Below are 16311 nucleotides of genomic sequence, written 5' to 3' on the forward strand. Positions count from 1 at the left end.
GCTAGCTTGAGGGTTTCAAAGGATGTTTGGCATTCTTCGGTCCACTCAAAGGACACTAGCACCTTGTATAACGGGCAGGCTATGTTGGCGTAGAACAAGATGAATCTCTGATAATAGCCCATATGGCCAGTGAATCATCGGACTCCCTTAGCGTTGGTGGGGGGTGGTAACTCCAATATGAGTTTGATTTTGTTGTGGTCCATAGAGATTCCATTCTGAGACACCATGTGACCTAGGATGACACCATGTTTGACCCAAAACTATCACTTAAGGGGGTTGAGGTATATGCGGTATAAGTAGCACTTCTTGAGGACATACTTCAGGTGGTCATCCCATTTTGAGTTCATGCAGATATCATCCAAGAAGACTTCCACAAAGTCCCTCAAGTATTCCTTGAATACCATGATCATCATACGTTGGAAGGTAGCTGGGGCATTGGTTAATGCAAAAATCATAACCCTGGCTGCATATACACCCCATTGGGTTGCAAAGGTAGTCTTGGGGGGCAATTGATACTTGGTTGTAACTTAAAAATCCATCTAGGAAACTATATGCTTCCTTTCTGGCTACCCTTTTTAGAACATGTTCCATGAATGGCAAGGGGTAGTGGTCATGTCTCGTGGCCACATTCACCTTCTTCAAATCCATGCATACTCTAATTTTTCCATTTTTCTTCAGGATTATCACAATGGGTGATACCTAGTCTGTATGCTTGATCTCATAGATGAATCCTACATCTATGAGATTCTAGATTTCTTCCCTCACTATGAGTGCATATTTAGGATTCATAGGGTAGGGGTGTTGCCATACTAGCCTGACATCATCCATCATGGGGATTGTATGCTACACTATTACGGCAAGTACTCCTTTCATGTCCATGTATTTCTAGGCCATATAGTCCTTATATTCTTATAGGAGAGCTATTAATGCATTCTCCTCATTGGGAGTGAGGTCATCAGTGACAAATATAGGTTGTGTGTCCTGGCCTTCTGGGGCTAGGTTTACTTCCTTAATTGGGGCTGGTCCATTATATCCCTGATAACAACCATCCTCTCGAGATCTTTTGGCCTGTTGGTATAAGATCTTACAATTCTGGATAGTATAGGCCTTATAGTGGGTTGGTACCTGCCGTAGGTCTTCTTTATCCTCAATCTCCCTCTCTTTTTCTGTCGAAGTAGTGGACCTTTTGGCCTTAGCCTTGCCTTTGGATATAGGGGATTTGGGACCTAAAGGGGGCTCTTCCTTTGTACTTATAGAGCCAACGGGGGTGGTTACCTTGCTTACACTGTTTCCCCAATTAGAGGAGAACTTGGGCAATCGTGGCACCCAGGTAGGAGGTCAACCAATGAAGATCTGATTTTACCCTTACTATTCCCTTACTTACCTCTCAGGGTTTGAGCATGTTGAACATCCTTAGGGGAACCATTGTTGTCAGACCCTCGAGCTCTGGGGAGGTGATCTGAAACCCTACTCTTTTAGGGACATCTATGTTGGCTAAGATGTGCATCCAGTCCTGCGAGAATTCTAGCTTGGGGAGAGGTGCATACTAGAAGACGTCCATCGTCTTCCTTGCCACAAGGTTGGAATAGCTTTGTGGAGGTGGTTTGGGTAGTGGTTGTGAACTCTGTGGCGGCAAAGAGGTGTCCTAACAATGGGTGGGCCTTGTAGGTATGCAGGTCCACTCTCATGGTTTGCTCCTTGTGCCCTTCTTGCAAATGTCTGAGCTCGTGCATGATTGGCACAATGATAATATCTACTTGTTGCCTGCCTAGGATAGCTTCATATCCTGGCCGTCGAGTGAATTCCATGATCACACGAACTTGACAGGGTACGTGAATCCAAACACCTTAATGTTTATGCCAGTCAACACTCCTAGAGGTTCAATGGTTCCTCCATCGGCTAGCTTTACTGCCAGATGGGTCTGCTCGAGTGTGGGTTTTCCCCATTTCTCCTAGCATTCCTTGGTGCAAACACTCACTCCTGCTCCCCCATCTAGGATGGCTTCTTCCTTTTGGTTTTGGTAGACTATGGGGATAGAGGCATTCGTGTCATCACCCTTAAAATACTGGCCTAGCTTGTTGATGGGAATCTTGGGTAGGTTCCGCCTCTTTTCTAGCATTGAGTGGTTGGGCTTAGGGTTGGCAGTAGGAACAGCATGTTCATCCAATTGGACAATCACGCCATAGGATGGAGTTTCCTCTTGGTAGAGATGTGATCGGCATTTTCACCTCTATAGATAGGAAGGTAGCCAGCCCGACGCTGTCGCAGGGTTCTCGTGAAGTTTCTTTCTCCATGGACATGTCATTGAAGCCGTACAGATCTCCTTCATCTTGGAGGTTACGTAGCACTTGGTCTTCTTGGAACATCTTCTACATCAGAGCCAGAGCTTCTGACTGCTCCAAGCTGAGATGTTCCTCTTCCTCCACTCTTTCTCAGACCTTGTGCAATTTCACTCCTCGATATCAGGTGGGCTGGATGGATAGTATATGACCCCCTACTGGCCTTTAGTCGATGATCGAACTTATCTTGGCAATCATGCACCAAGTTCTAGGGATCCTTTATGTATTGCTTTTCTAAGACTAGGTCAGGGTAGGTCTCTTTATAGGTGGGTGTAGGTCTCCTTCAAGAAGTGTGGGCCCTAGCATTTGAAACAGGACGCTGGTGGGTTTGAAGTGCCTCTGTAGGGGCATTCACTTGCTCTATGGGGACCTTGGCATGTATAACATCAGAGCAAGGCTCTCAGCAATTGAGTTCAAATATCTAACTCTTGCATTTATGGGGGTAGTCTGGAATACGGGGACTTGTTGATCCTCTGGCGGGAGGTAGTGAGTCAGGGCTCCACTCCCGATCCTCTAGCAACTAGCGGGGGTGGTGTTACTATGGGCTTGATAGGTCACAAGGCTGGCCTTAGGCCTAGCCCAGGTGGTGGTGTCCATGTAGCTGCTGGTGTTGGCATTGGGATGGAAGTACCCATGCCTGTGTTCATTGGTGCAACCGATATAGACGAGAAGGAACGAACTCTCGGAGGCGGTGGGTCCTGGGGCATGGTAACATTGGTTCCATGCAGCGAGCGGTAGGGTGGGAACTGTGGTGCCCCATAGTTGACGAAGGTTGGTGGGCGCAAGGCTGTTAGAGGGTCATAAGACATTCCACCATGGACGTTTCTAGTATCCCCTCAAGTTCCCTCATCCATGGATCTTCCTCATCCATGTTCTCCCACTGGGGGGTCTGGCATAGGCAGAGGAACCTGGATCAATGATGGTAGTTTCTATCCCAGTCTAGGGCTTGAGAACTGTCTACTAGTGGCCTTCCCTTCATATGGACATGCCAGCAAAGGGGTTCTCCATGTTCGTCAACTCTATTTGTCCTAAGCAGCCAAACATGTTAAAGAACGTACCTCTAAGCTTGGATGCAACCGAAGGTGCAAGAGAATTGGGAGAGGCTACATTCGTGAAGGGGGATTCTGATGCCCTTGGACCTGAGGGGTCTTGCATCACTCCTTCAAGGCTCCCTGTTTTGTCTGAACTAGATGGAGTGCTTAGATGGGGATCTATGAACAAGTGGAGGCTCGGAATCAAGCTTCCGGACTCCCAACTAGGATGGAGGGTGGGGGCTAGGCGTAGCTCCAAGTGCTTTCTTCTAGCACTGGACCCTTTGGCAAAATCCTTCCAAGCCTCAAGTGCATGTGGGATGCCTTTCACTAGGGACACCCAAGCTGAACTGAGGTTTTGGAATTTTTTGTTAATTCCTTAGCTACCCCAGAGGTATCACACCAGTCCGCGGGATAACTCTACAACACTGATCGGTGGGCTACAAGTATAGCAACGGGTGGTGTAATACGGCTTTGGCAGCAGGTGACGGTGTAAGCTTTCAGTGAATGATCAGTGGAATAAGGAAATAGCATGGGTTAATGTGATGAATGTATCACAACAATCAGTGGGATAATGGTTGCCACGTGGTCGATGTGATCAGTTGGAAGGGATATTACCCCAAGCATAAGGATACAGGATAATAGTGTGGGCAGCGGGATAGGGAATCGACGAGATCTTACTAATGCATCGATCGACGGGATAGTATAGCGACGAGCGTGGGGATCAAAACGGCGACGATTGATGGGATAGGCATATAGCATCGATGGCGGGGTAAGTCAAAAACAACGGACGATGGGATTGAACGGTGACAGGCGGTGTGATGGAGTAACGCGACGATGACGGGGAATGATTATGACCATGGACGGAGGGGTGGGTTCACCGCATCGATGATGGGATAGTAGAATAGCAATGGTCAACGAGAAACCACTACAGTGTTGGTCAACGGCTTGTCAGGTCGGTGCGGAAGTAACTTTGACATGCATTAACTCCGAGCGGCAGGGTAACCCGTAGTCAGAGGTTAGGTCGACGGGGAAGCGCTACAGCACCGGGTCAATGCAAGTTGATCGATGGGATCCGGCTAATGCACCAGTCGACGGGGAAACTGGTTAGTGTGATACGCTATAGCACCGACTACTAGCCACGTGAAGATAGAAAAGGAGCTATACTGCATGATCTACTTTATGAGCAGGAAGCCATGACCCGTGAAGAAGACAATGCCGATTGAGATTTGATGATTTCTGAGAAATTTAAAGTTTTTATTCATGATTTTTTGTGATGGGGGGGTGCTACACTACCTAATCTACCTAGTCAATGAAAAAAAACTTGAAAACAAACACTTTTTGGAAGTCAAAATGCAAAAACTCAGAAAAGGAGAGTTTTAGAACATAAAACTACTTCAAAACTTGACAAAAATCCTTACTTTTGTTGTTTTTGAGGTGATTAGACCACACAAAGACCTTAGCAATCAAGCCTACTAAGATCCTATCAACTTGAAACACCAAAAAACATAAAAAACAAGCTTCCCATGCTCACAAATGGCATTCCTACATGAAAAAAGAGATTTCCGTTCTCTCTCTCTCTCTCTCTCTCTCTCTCTTTCCATCTCTCTTCTCTCCTACAACTCCACTAGCCTTGTTCCTGGTAAGGGCAGCTGGAACATACAGCCTGTGCCTGCAATCCTTGAATCCTTGGACTTTGGAGCAGGTCTTTGGGTATTCAGGGATCAAACTCCTTGAGTTTGAGCTATAGTCCTTCTGTGTGCACATTGCTTGTAATCATTGACCTTGGTGTATTTGGGTATCAAACTCCCTTGAGCTTGTCCTGTTGATGTAGATCATTCGGCTTGGTTGCCTTTACTCATTGATTACCCTGCATTTTGGTGGCTATACTCTGTGGATGTTAACATCGATGATTAAATGTTGTGGCTTCTAGTATGAGTTGATGATGGATTTGGTACCATCAATATACCTAAGTTTCCTATGATAGCAGGAAAATAAAAGATATTATTTACATTCTAACGAGGAAAATGCAAAATTGCTTTACCCTTCTCTATTGTAGAGAAGTATCCAATGGACATAATTTCAAATGCATGTATCATGTTGTTTTCTGATACATGCTTTAGATTGGTCTTCACCCTATTAATCAAATCAATGAAAGCAAACATCATAATATATTCAAATGAGAAAAGTTACATAGAACTTACCGTATCATGTTCTCCCAAGAATGGGCATGATCCATTAAAGCTTTTGTTGGGATAAATGTGATCAAGGGCTTGCTCTAAGGTGCATGTATGCATCTAGGGGAGTCACATGTGTGTGTGTGTGGGTGTAGTAGAAGCACACCTAGTGCTATGAGGTGTCTAGACCATGACATAAGTGATGATGTAATGCAAAGGCCCCCACATGGGAGGTTCCTTTGATTTAGGAAGTTCCCTTGATATAGGGGGTGATTCCACTGACGTAGGGGAGGTGCCTATGATCTAGGCCACCCTCTCCCCATTTCCATAAGAGAGAGTCACCTCTCTCACAATGAATAGAACACACTTCTGGTTTGCATCTTATGATCAAACAATGGGGCTTTTTGGTCTGACAGCATCTCAAGGCCGAATTCTTGGACGTGCGTAGCACCAACAATGTCCAATATGCTAGAGGCAAGAGAAATGCTCCAGATCTCAGAGCACGAGGAAGCCGAAATACTTTCTTTGGAAGCCATCTTGTCACCCACTGCCATCCCATCATCGTGGATCTCCGACTTGTTTAGAAAAGCTACCGGTTGCTACGTCCATGAAATGGACTAGGATTCGACCACTAGTCCGAGGACCTGCACAGGGGACCATTGCTACGATCTACTTTGTTATTGTGTGAACTTTTCATGCTAGAGCTAACGTTATCCAATCTAGAATGAGGCCAACAATGATCTAAGCTTATCCTGTTTGCCTGAAGACCGCTATGATCCAAAGTACTCTGCGGTCGCAAGAAAAATCTCATGAAGACCTTCATCAACAACAAGCACAAATTGAAGTGCTTGGGACAAGGTGTGAGCATAACATGGTGGAGACATGCCAACATATATGGAGATTAGTAAGTATGGTATGCATATGGTGAGACAAACTTTATGGAATCCTCCTCTACAATCATGAAGTTTATGATCACTCATAGTGGTGAACAAATGGATGTAAATGTTGATGACCGTGTTTCAAAGTATGTTTCCTTTTTAAATGTTTTGTACTTCTCAAGTACAACATTCTTGCTGATGCGATATTCCTAGTGCTACCATTGAAAAAGGAGATCTACTCTCTTCACATTTTAATTTATGCCAACTTCATTGGCAAATGACAAGAAGATGTATATGGATGTCAAGATCAACATTGAAGGCTTCCTCAAAGTTTCCAAGATGAAGGATGATACTCATATTGCTTGTGAGTCTCTTCAACAAGAGACATCACTTTTGGACACTAGAAAGCTTGAAGATGATCAAGCATTTACAAAGAATGCCAAGGCAAATCTGATTGAGGAAAGTACTTCAACAAATGCACAAACAAACTTTGTGGTAGAAGATTGGGTTTTTAAGGTCCAACATCTTTAAAATAAATCATCACTTGGTCATGTAGTCGTTTTTGAGGTTCTCTGCTTGGAGTAGTACTCCAAAGATAATGTTATGGTTTTGCTTTAGTCCATATAGTCTTTTGTAAATTACCTCTAGTCACCATATGATGTAGGCCATGTGATATGTGTCTAGTCTATCCCATTTTTATAAACCTTGACCTTTGGGCACCTTTGCTAGCATGAGATCCTAGCCATAGATTTATCCTTGACCACCATGAGATGGCATGAGAAACTATGTGACTAGATGTATCCTTGACATAGCAAGAGGCAAACCCTTGATTTTCCAACTCATGCTGCTTGGATAGAGGAATGGAAAATAATAAAGCTCCAAACTGCAGGTGTGTTATGAGCCTTAAATGCCGACACCATGGCATCAATCTACTTGTGTTCCAAAGTGATATCGTTGACACTTTCCTTTAGTTTGAAACCCTAGGGAATGTCGGCTATGGATAACTTGTAAGTACATCTGAGAATATTGGCAGCAAAGTCCTTGATATTATAGCAAAAAACATTGTAATAATTAACCCTTAAAGGGTCAGAGAGAGGGATGAAGCTTTTTATATTTTCATCCTTCTCCAAAATAAGGAGACCATCTCTCGTTTCTATTTCAAGCCTTGTTCCGTTTATATGGGCAAGAAAATAACTTGGACAAGGAAAGTCCAAGTTATTGGATTTTGCTCTAGTTTTGTGCATTACAAACAAAAGAAATTTTAAATAATGCTAGGCTTTAATCAATAGCAATTGCAAATAGGAAATATGATGATATAGTTACTATTTTTTTGAATGTAATAAAGAATGGCTTCAAGGAGTCAAATGCACTGGAGACTGATAATCTGTCACTATGGGCTCCCAAGATTGTATACTGAGTCAGGTCATCATTTGCTCTTGATTCTCATATAAGTCTTATGTCTGCAATAAATAGAATACATGGAATTATACATATACACCTCTTATAAACATAAAGGAAAATAAAATTATTCAAAAAATGAGCATAGGAGCTTATCTTAAAACATTTGAGACATCTTGTTAAGGGTGAGCTCTGATGCCTTGACCTAGAAAGGATGACCTTTTCATCCTTTATTCCCTACATGGATCTCCACATTGTGATTTTCATCTCATTTGACAATGCCTTCATAGAAACATCACTTATTTTGCTCTATCATTAGTTTTCATGAAATCTAGGTATTCATTGTGGAAGAAATGGATTCTTTGTATGAATTTCATACCATGCCTGGTAGTCGTGATCATTTTTATGATCCCATGCCAAAAGATTGGTTTATTCCCTAGTCAGACCAACATATATTTTTCACTCTGCAGCTTTAAAGAGTGGGGAGTTAGGATGCTCAATGCATAATTTTCTCCTATCCTCTGCACTGTGACACCCACTAATAAAGTGTGGGGAGTTAGGATGCTTAGTGCATAATTTTCTCCTCGCCTTTACACTATGACACCCACTAATAACAAAATAGCTGTAGCTATTTGTTCTTCTCACATCAAAACTGACCTTATCAAGACATTGAGCTCGATCCACCATGACAAAAAATGGGACCATAGTTGCAAAAGGATTTATCTTCATCTTTGATTTCAAATTTATACATGAAGATGGTGTGGTGGTCTAACCTCAAGAGATCTCCATCTAGGTCCACATGCAGCCTACGAAGTTTCCTTGTTTGAATAAACGAAGTCCTAACGTCAAAAAATTTTGTGTGGTCATAGGTGAGGAGTGAGTCTTGGTCATCTTCTTGCTCTCACCCTGTGTGGATTTCTTGCTCTCAATCTCCAATGACCCTTTCTCTCAAAATATCAAAGGATCCAATATTGTTAGTAGATTGGAGTTGGTCCTTATACTAATCGTTTAACTTTTTCTCTCAACTGAAAGGCCAAACTTTTATTAGCATCACAATTAATCTCATCCACAACTGAGATCTCTTTGAGAGGTGATCCCAAATCCTTTGAAACTACAAAGGTTACAAAATCACTACCATCCTCATTGTAATTGAGGGACCTTACAGGGCCACAACAATTGTAGGTCCTCTCATCCTCTGAGAGAATAGCATTTAAAGGGCCTTACAACACTTGTAGGTCCTCTCATCATATGAGATAATAGCACCCCTTGCCAAATATAGCAACAAGCCCTCATTGTCCTTGTGCTCCAAATACCATCTGTTGTGAGGGTATTGAAGGGTGGCCTTCCAAAATCTTATCAGCATCACAATTAATCTCAGCCACCACTTAGATCTCTTTGAGAGGTGATCCCAAATCCTTTGAAACTACAAAGGTTACAAAATCACTACCATCCTCATTGTAATTGAGGGACCTTATAGGACCACAACAATTGTAGGTCCTCTCATCCTCTGAGAGAATAGCACTTAAAGGGCCTTACAACACTTGAAGGTCCTCTCATCGTATGAGATAATAGCACCCCTTGCCAAATATAGCAACAAGCCCTCATTGTCCTTATGCTCCAAATACCATCTGTTGTGAGGGTATTGAAGGGTGGCCTTGGAAATGTCTTGGGAGCCTCCTTGGGGGAACTACTCTACTACCAATGATTTTTGCTGATCTAGTGGCTTAATGTTAACAAGTCCCCGTTATTGGCCACCAGACACAAGCAACTTCTTTTGAGCTCCAAGTGAAGCACATTTGGTCCTACTTTTCTTGGGGGTGTGGTAGGAGTTGGAGAAGGAGAGAAACCCAAAGGCTCAGAGTCCTTTTTGGGCTACTTGATTTTGAGCTTGAGTGATCTGCAACAAGAGAGGCATTGACAAAATAACATTTTTGTTTAAAATTTTGATAGAATGATGGAACAAGGTCTAAAACTAAGGACAATATAAATTTCAGAGCACAAAGTCCTTTTTCAATGCAAAAAGCATAAAAAAACCTAGCAAAAATCAATGTTTTACCAAAGAAAGTTCACTACAAGAAACCCCAGAATATGCTTGAAAACCACAAGTTTTCCTAAAACTCTCATGGAAAAAGTAGAAAATCGATTAGGGAATCACCAAACTGGAGTATTCCATCAAATCCGATCCCAAGGACTGGCTTTTGTTTATCAACACACTGTTTCTCATGCTTATCCGATCCCTAGGATCAGATTGGTAAGAAAATGCAGACTCATCGGAGCCTCGAGATCTCAAGCAAGCATGCAAATCATGGAAGATCTTCTATGGATCAAGACAAAATTGTTTGTAGTGCTAAAAACTTTCGACAGGGGCCTAAAGGAGAACATTCTCATTTGATACTCCGGTCCCCAAGATTAGATTAGCATGTGATGCATGCTAATTTGATCCTCAAGATCAATTTAGCATGCAAAACCAAAAGGCAGTCTCACACAAGATTGCACATTAATCCGATCTCAAGGATCGGATTAGCGTGCAACCACACATAGGGCTACATGCTAATCCAATCTCGGGGATTGGATCTGCATGAAGCTTCATGTAGACCCAATCCCCGGGATTGGATCTGCATGAGGGCTTCATATATTTTTTGAAAGAAACCATTGTTTTTAATTCTAAATTTTTTATATCATGAATTGCAAAGAAAATGGAAAAGCATCTGAAAGGAATCTAATTATTATCCCCTGAAGAATGAGACGTGGAATTGTATCATTTAGAGAGCATGAAAATTTGCAGATTAGCCTTTAAAAACATTCATACCTTGGGTAATGCAAGGCTTGCACATGTACAAAAGAGAACAAGGTGTTTTAGGAATCCATGCCTAATTGAGCCTATTGGACATATGGCCATATCATGGATGGAAAGCTATTTTTCTTTGAATGCATAAGTGATGCCCACAATAGGAAAACTGCACTTGATGGATAATTACACAAGATTTGAGGTTTTCATACTCTACAAGGGGGAGATATCAGAGAGAAATGAATGGTTTGATAGCTATAGTCATTTCAGTAGATTGTGGAAGAACTTCTTCAATAATGTAAAGATCCCCAAAGAAGTGAGAATGGGAGTATGTAGTGTATGTGGATACCTAGTCGACAAAAAAGGGCAACAACTTCAAGTGAACGAGGTACTAGGGTATTTTACATGTATATTGTGATTCTCTAAAAGATTTTGGGGGTGTGTAAAAATATTTTTGTGTTTTGACATGCAGATCAAATCAATAGTGCTCTTAAGCACCATAGATAGCAACACGCCCAAGAACTCTCTCTCTCTCTCTCTCTCTCTCTCTCTCTCTCTCTCTCTCTTTGTCTCTCTCTCTCTCTTTCCCCAGTCTTGATCGCCACGCCTGCATCATTTGTCTTGATGCAGCCACAAAGCCGCGCAGTTTTGCCTCCAACTCATTCGCTACTGCTTTTGCTTTTGCTTCTATGTTGTTGCAATCACTAAGGGTGAGTTCACACCACCCCGTCGGACATGGATGAAAAATGGTGGGCAGGTTTCTAGTCTAATGTGGTCCAATGGATAAGTCGGGCCCGAAAATGGAGAAAGAAAAAAGATGGGCGGCCCTCAACTACTTGGCGAGCAAAACAAAGAGGCGTGACTTGCGTTGATTGGGATTTGAACTCCTACCACACTGCTCATGGAAGACTACCTCCACCACTAGGCCAATCATCCTTTGTTGCATTCAATGTGTGGCTTTAATTTAAATTGTGTCCACCAGGTGGTGTGAACCACCATACCCTAGCGACCACCTCCTCTCCATTTTCTTCCTCGATGTCTGGCGGGGTGGTGTGAACCCTACCTAAGCTAACAACATCTGAGACCTTACCTTGTTGCTCAGAACCAAGATGTCACACCTACTCCAATACCAAACTACATTCCTTCAAATGCATACTCTACCCTATACGTTCGCTTCTCCCCAACCATGTCTCCCTTATCATACTCACTCATAGATTTTCAAAGCATAATCTCCACCCAACCTATTGTGACTTGCCTACACTCAAGTAGGTGTCAAAATCGTACCCTCTATCGTACGGTCCCCCTAGAAGATTCATTGCTTAACAGGGCTGCTTGCCATGTGCCTAGCGACTCGTGCATTACCCATTTTAGCCCTCTTGGGTGTTCATATTTACGAGTAGCATGACTCGTCTACGACGAGTTTCAGACTCGCTCTGTTGGGTCTCAAGCTAGGATCTTAAAATTTCTTCAATTTCAAGATCCCTCCACCTTATTAGGCACTATTGGTCTTTACTTTATGCCCAGTTTACTCAAATGATTAGATGAGCGGCCATGAACTCCCTTCGTCCCTCCGTCCCTCCGTCTCTCTCTCTCTCTCTCTCTTCCTTTGACCATCTCCCTTATTCACGTACATACACATGCACTACTGCCCCACCCCACCGGGCCTCTCTATGTGTGTGTGTGTGTGTGTGTGTGTGTCGGGGGGGGAGGGGGTAAGTCATCCATACGCGTGAGGCTAGAGACAATCACAAAGGGAAAGTCCAAAAAAATTAGAGAGAGTGAGAGAGAGAAAAGAGATTTGTTATACCTAGGGTTAAGGGTAAATTTTACTCATTGAAAGAATGATTCAAATCAAACAACAAACTTTGAAGGAAGCCATAATGATAAAGACCAAGCAGTATTAGTGGGTGCCTAGGCAATTTCTAGAGTCATCTAGGCATGTAGATGTGGTAGTGTTTATGTGTGTATGCACGTATTTGTAGCTTCATGTCCCCCCTTTGGGGACTACTTCTTGTAATATAGTTTATACATGGATTTCAACCCCAAAATTTTTTTTACGCATGTTTTAGTACATGCATGTGTATCTTTGTGTGTTTGCTCACATATTAAAAATCGGATTCACATACTCACACATGTAGCAATATACACATGTACATATGTGTAAACACATCCTCCCATGTGTGTGCACATGTAGGCACACATAGATAACATGCGCATGTGACTAAACACACTTGAGCATGTGTATAATTTTGTGTGCATGTGATGTTAGTATATGCATGTGTGTTTGTTGATGTTCTAAGTTTGATGCATTGGTGCTTTCAAAAAGATTGAGTACATGGCAATATTTTGTTCGCATGGACAGACGTGTCTTGGGTTCTTCGACCCTACACTTCCTAGTCTACAACTCAAGAGGTATATTGAATGTTGAGCCTTTGTTCGTTCCTTCCTCTAAAAATTAAGGCAAGTGATCTCCCACCAACTTATGCATGATTCATCGGTATATAATCTCCCAACATGATAGGATCTAGAAACTCGTAGAGAATTCAAAGATGATGATCAAAGGTTTTTCCAAGACATAATTCTAAGACATGATTGGAAACTATACAAAGCATGTATCACAGGGCGTCACATTCAAGTTCCAACATTATGTTTAGCTTACCACCTAACATAAAAATCTTGGCTTCTTTTAACATTTTTTGCTACAAGTGACTTAGAGGAACAAACCAATTGCGAACACATTACCCAATGATTTGTCCAAGTACATCTTACACATAAATTATTTCAAAACTTCCCTTATGCTTCTCATGATGCTTGATGACACCAATTCTTCCTTTGTTATGATGACCAATGACCGTAACAATATTTCCTATGTTGAACTTTACAAACTCCACCAATTTCCCACTTTCAATTGATATCTTGATTGTATCATTAGCTTTAATCAAGGGATCCAGATACTGATCCTACGGCTATTGTATGTAGTGATGCAAGAGATCCCCTTGTCACCAAAGCTGGAAGCTCAAACCTTGCTAAGATTGTACTTTTCATCTTATAGAATGAATTGATTAATCTTCCCTTGCTATCATAAAGAAGCCGAACATTGTCAGTTGTTTTAGCGATGGATGCAACATGTATGAATCCATCAAGATAGTCACTATGGTGCAAACATTGCCATCCATAGAGATCATAAAAATGGCAATTACCTCACAGTAGCAGCATAATGCAAGTAGTCCCTCAATATTACAACAATAGAAGCAATCCCTCATCTCGTGAAGCCCATGATACAGCTTGGGGGAAAATGCATCACCCAATTTGTCAAGAATCCAATGGGACAGGGCATTGAGCCATTTGAGATGTTTCTTGTGTGCTTGGGAGATTATTCCATCTTCTTATACATCAGAGATCACACGCACAATTCAAGTGACTGTACGATAAAGAAAAAAAAGAAGAAGAAGAAGAAGAAGAGGAGGAGGAGGAGGAGGAGGGAAGAAGAGGAGGAGGAGGAGGAAAGGCACATTTTCTTGGCAAGCTTGGCCTATTGAATGCTCTAGTAAAGATTTTTCCTTTGGAGAGCCAACATGCTGAGTTACAAGAAGCCGAAGATAGAGATGGTAGCCTCGGATAATAAAGACCAAGCAATATCCATGGGTACACAAGAAACTACTAGAGTCATCCTATGGGCTTCCAAGTGTTGGGGTCTCCTTCACGGTGAAGGGCAAGAAATTGGATTCCTTTCGAGAGGCAGACGCGCTTGTCTTGGAACACCACCTCCTCCTCATCCGTTTCTCCTTGCTTCTGGCTCATCGTCTCTCGACACCCTTCCTCCTCTTGCATCTCCTACTTCGCGTCTTGCCTCTCTAGCTCCATCTCTCCCCACCTTGCCAAAAGCTCCCTCCTCACTCTCATCACTTGTCCCTTAACAATCTCTTAGGTCCCATTCTTCCCTAGAACTGGATCTCCCTACTCTCCCTCACCTCATTCTTCATCAAAATCACTTCAAAGCCACCATTCCTCCTCATTTCACATGATGCTCAACTCTTGGCTGGATTTGAGCTATAACAATCTCTTCGGCACCATCCCCCCATCTTTTGAATTACTTTCCAATCTCAATGGCCTCTTGGATTTGAGCTACAGCAATGGAACCATCCCTTCACAATTATGCAACCTCTCAAATCTCTAGAAACTCTTTTTCACATGGAGCGAACTCTCTAGGAGCATCCTAGCTGAGCTTGCCCAACTGATATGCCTTAAACAAATTCCTCTCAATAGCAACAAGAGAAAACACAATATTCCTCCCCAACTAGCACAACTTCATAGCCTACAAAGCCTTGTGCTCTACACTAACAACCTTAGAGGTAGCATCCCTCCGAAATTGGGTGGCCTCTCAAGCCTCATAGAGCTCAGTTTGTCCACCAACCTTCTTTCTAGCAGCATTCTTGAGGAGCTCGGTCAAGGTGCGAGCTTGGCCTTCTGTCTATGAAGGACACATAATTTTGCTTGGATTTAGAAGTGATAGGCTCTTAGCTTCACCCTCACAATTGGAAGTTGGCTTCACCCCCATGTTTGGAATTCAAAATGCGATGCACATTGTGGGTGGCAAGGCAGAGAAGTAACGCCACAAAATTCTGTGAAGCCTCCTTTGCATAACTTCCCAGCTACACACACACACACACACATGTATATTCATATATATATTCCATCCCAAAGATGCCTTTTGACCAGAGTGGATCTCTCTCTCTCTCTCTCTCCTACAAAAAGAAATGAAAATTAACTAAAAAGTTATAATATCTATCTCTCTCTCTCTCTCTCTCTCTCTCTCTCTCTCTCTCTATCTATATATATATATATATATATAATAATATGTAATATATAATATATTACATATTATAATATATTATAATATATTGTATTATATTATTATATTATATATTATATCATAATATATTACTGCTGCCACCGGCGCACCCCCAACAACTCATCGTTAGCTCCTTGCAGTCCCGTGATCGCAGGCGAGAACTCAAAAATTCGCAGTCTGGACTCCGGTGCCGCATGTGCCCTTGCCTCTTGTCCTGCAACTCGCAGTCCAGGTGGCTACACAGTCAACCCGTGAGGAGACTATGTCAGGCTGACGCAGAATCACGGATGACAGACGCAGGCTGACGCGGCGTGCGGGCCTCGAAGCAACATGTGGCTTCAGCACAGGCAGAAATCTTTGCTGGCCAAGTCTGCTACAGTGAGCTGGCGGACTGTCTGGAGTCAACCCCCTCCCCCGGACTGTGCTTTGCGGCTGCCACGTGTTGTGAGCCCCTCTCAGGCCCAGGCCCCAGCTGCCTTCCGAGTCCGCCCCTCTCAAGCATTTACTCTCCCAGTCCTGTCAAGGAAGCAATGGCACCGATGACTGCACCATTTGGCTGCTGGCGCCTCCTCTGCCAGGATGCGCCATGTGGGCGCGACTTAGTGACGGCCACGTGTGAAGCCAGAACCCGCAGTTGCCAAGCTGCGTCTGAGCCCTCCCTTTCTGCCATGTGGAGCCCAGTTTCTACCCCTCTGCTCTCTCGCAGTCTGCCTCTCTAGTGCCATCTCGCAGTGCCACATGGTGCTCCAACCTTCTCCTCCACCGAACCTCCCTCCTCCCCTGAACCTACAATTCTTCCCCAAACCTCCAAATTTTTACCACGTTGGCAAGTCTGGGATTTGTATCCT

At 43.1% G+C, this 16311-nt stretch overlaps 1 pseudogene; it reads right to left on the minus strand.

Moving 5' to 3' along the window:
* Nucleotides 1-13376: 13376 nt before the first annotated feature.
* LOC147881171 (small ribosomal subunit protein eS4 pseudogene) lies at nucleotides 13377-14412 on the minus strand (annotated as a pseudogene).
* Nucleotides 14413-16311: the final 1899 nt, after the last annotated feature.

Source organism: Dipteris shenzhenensis, chromosome 31 (assembly GCF_047967505.1).
Source record: "Dipteris shenzhenensis isolate YYH24624 ecotype China chromosome 31, Dip_SZ_1.0, whole genome shotgun sequence".
Classification (NCBI taxonomy): domain Eukaryota; kingdom Viridiplantae; phylum Streptophyta; class Polypodiopsida; order Gleicheniales; family Dipteridaceae; genus Dipteris; species Dipteris shenzhenensis.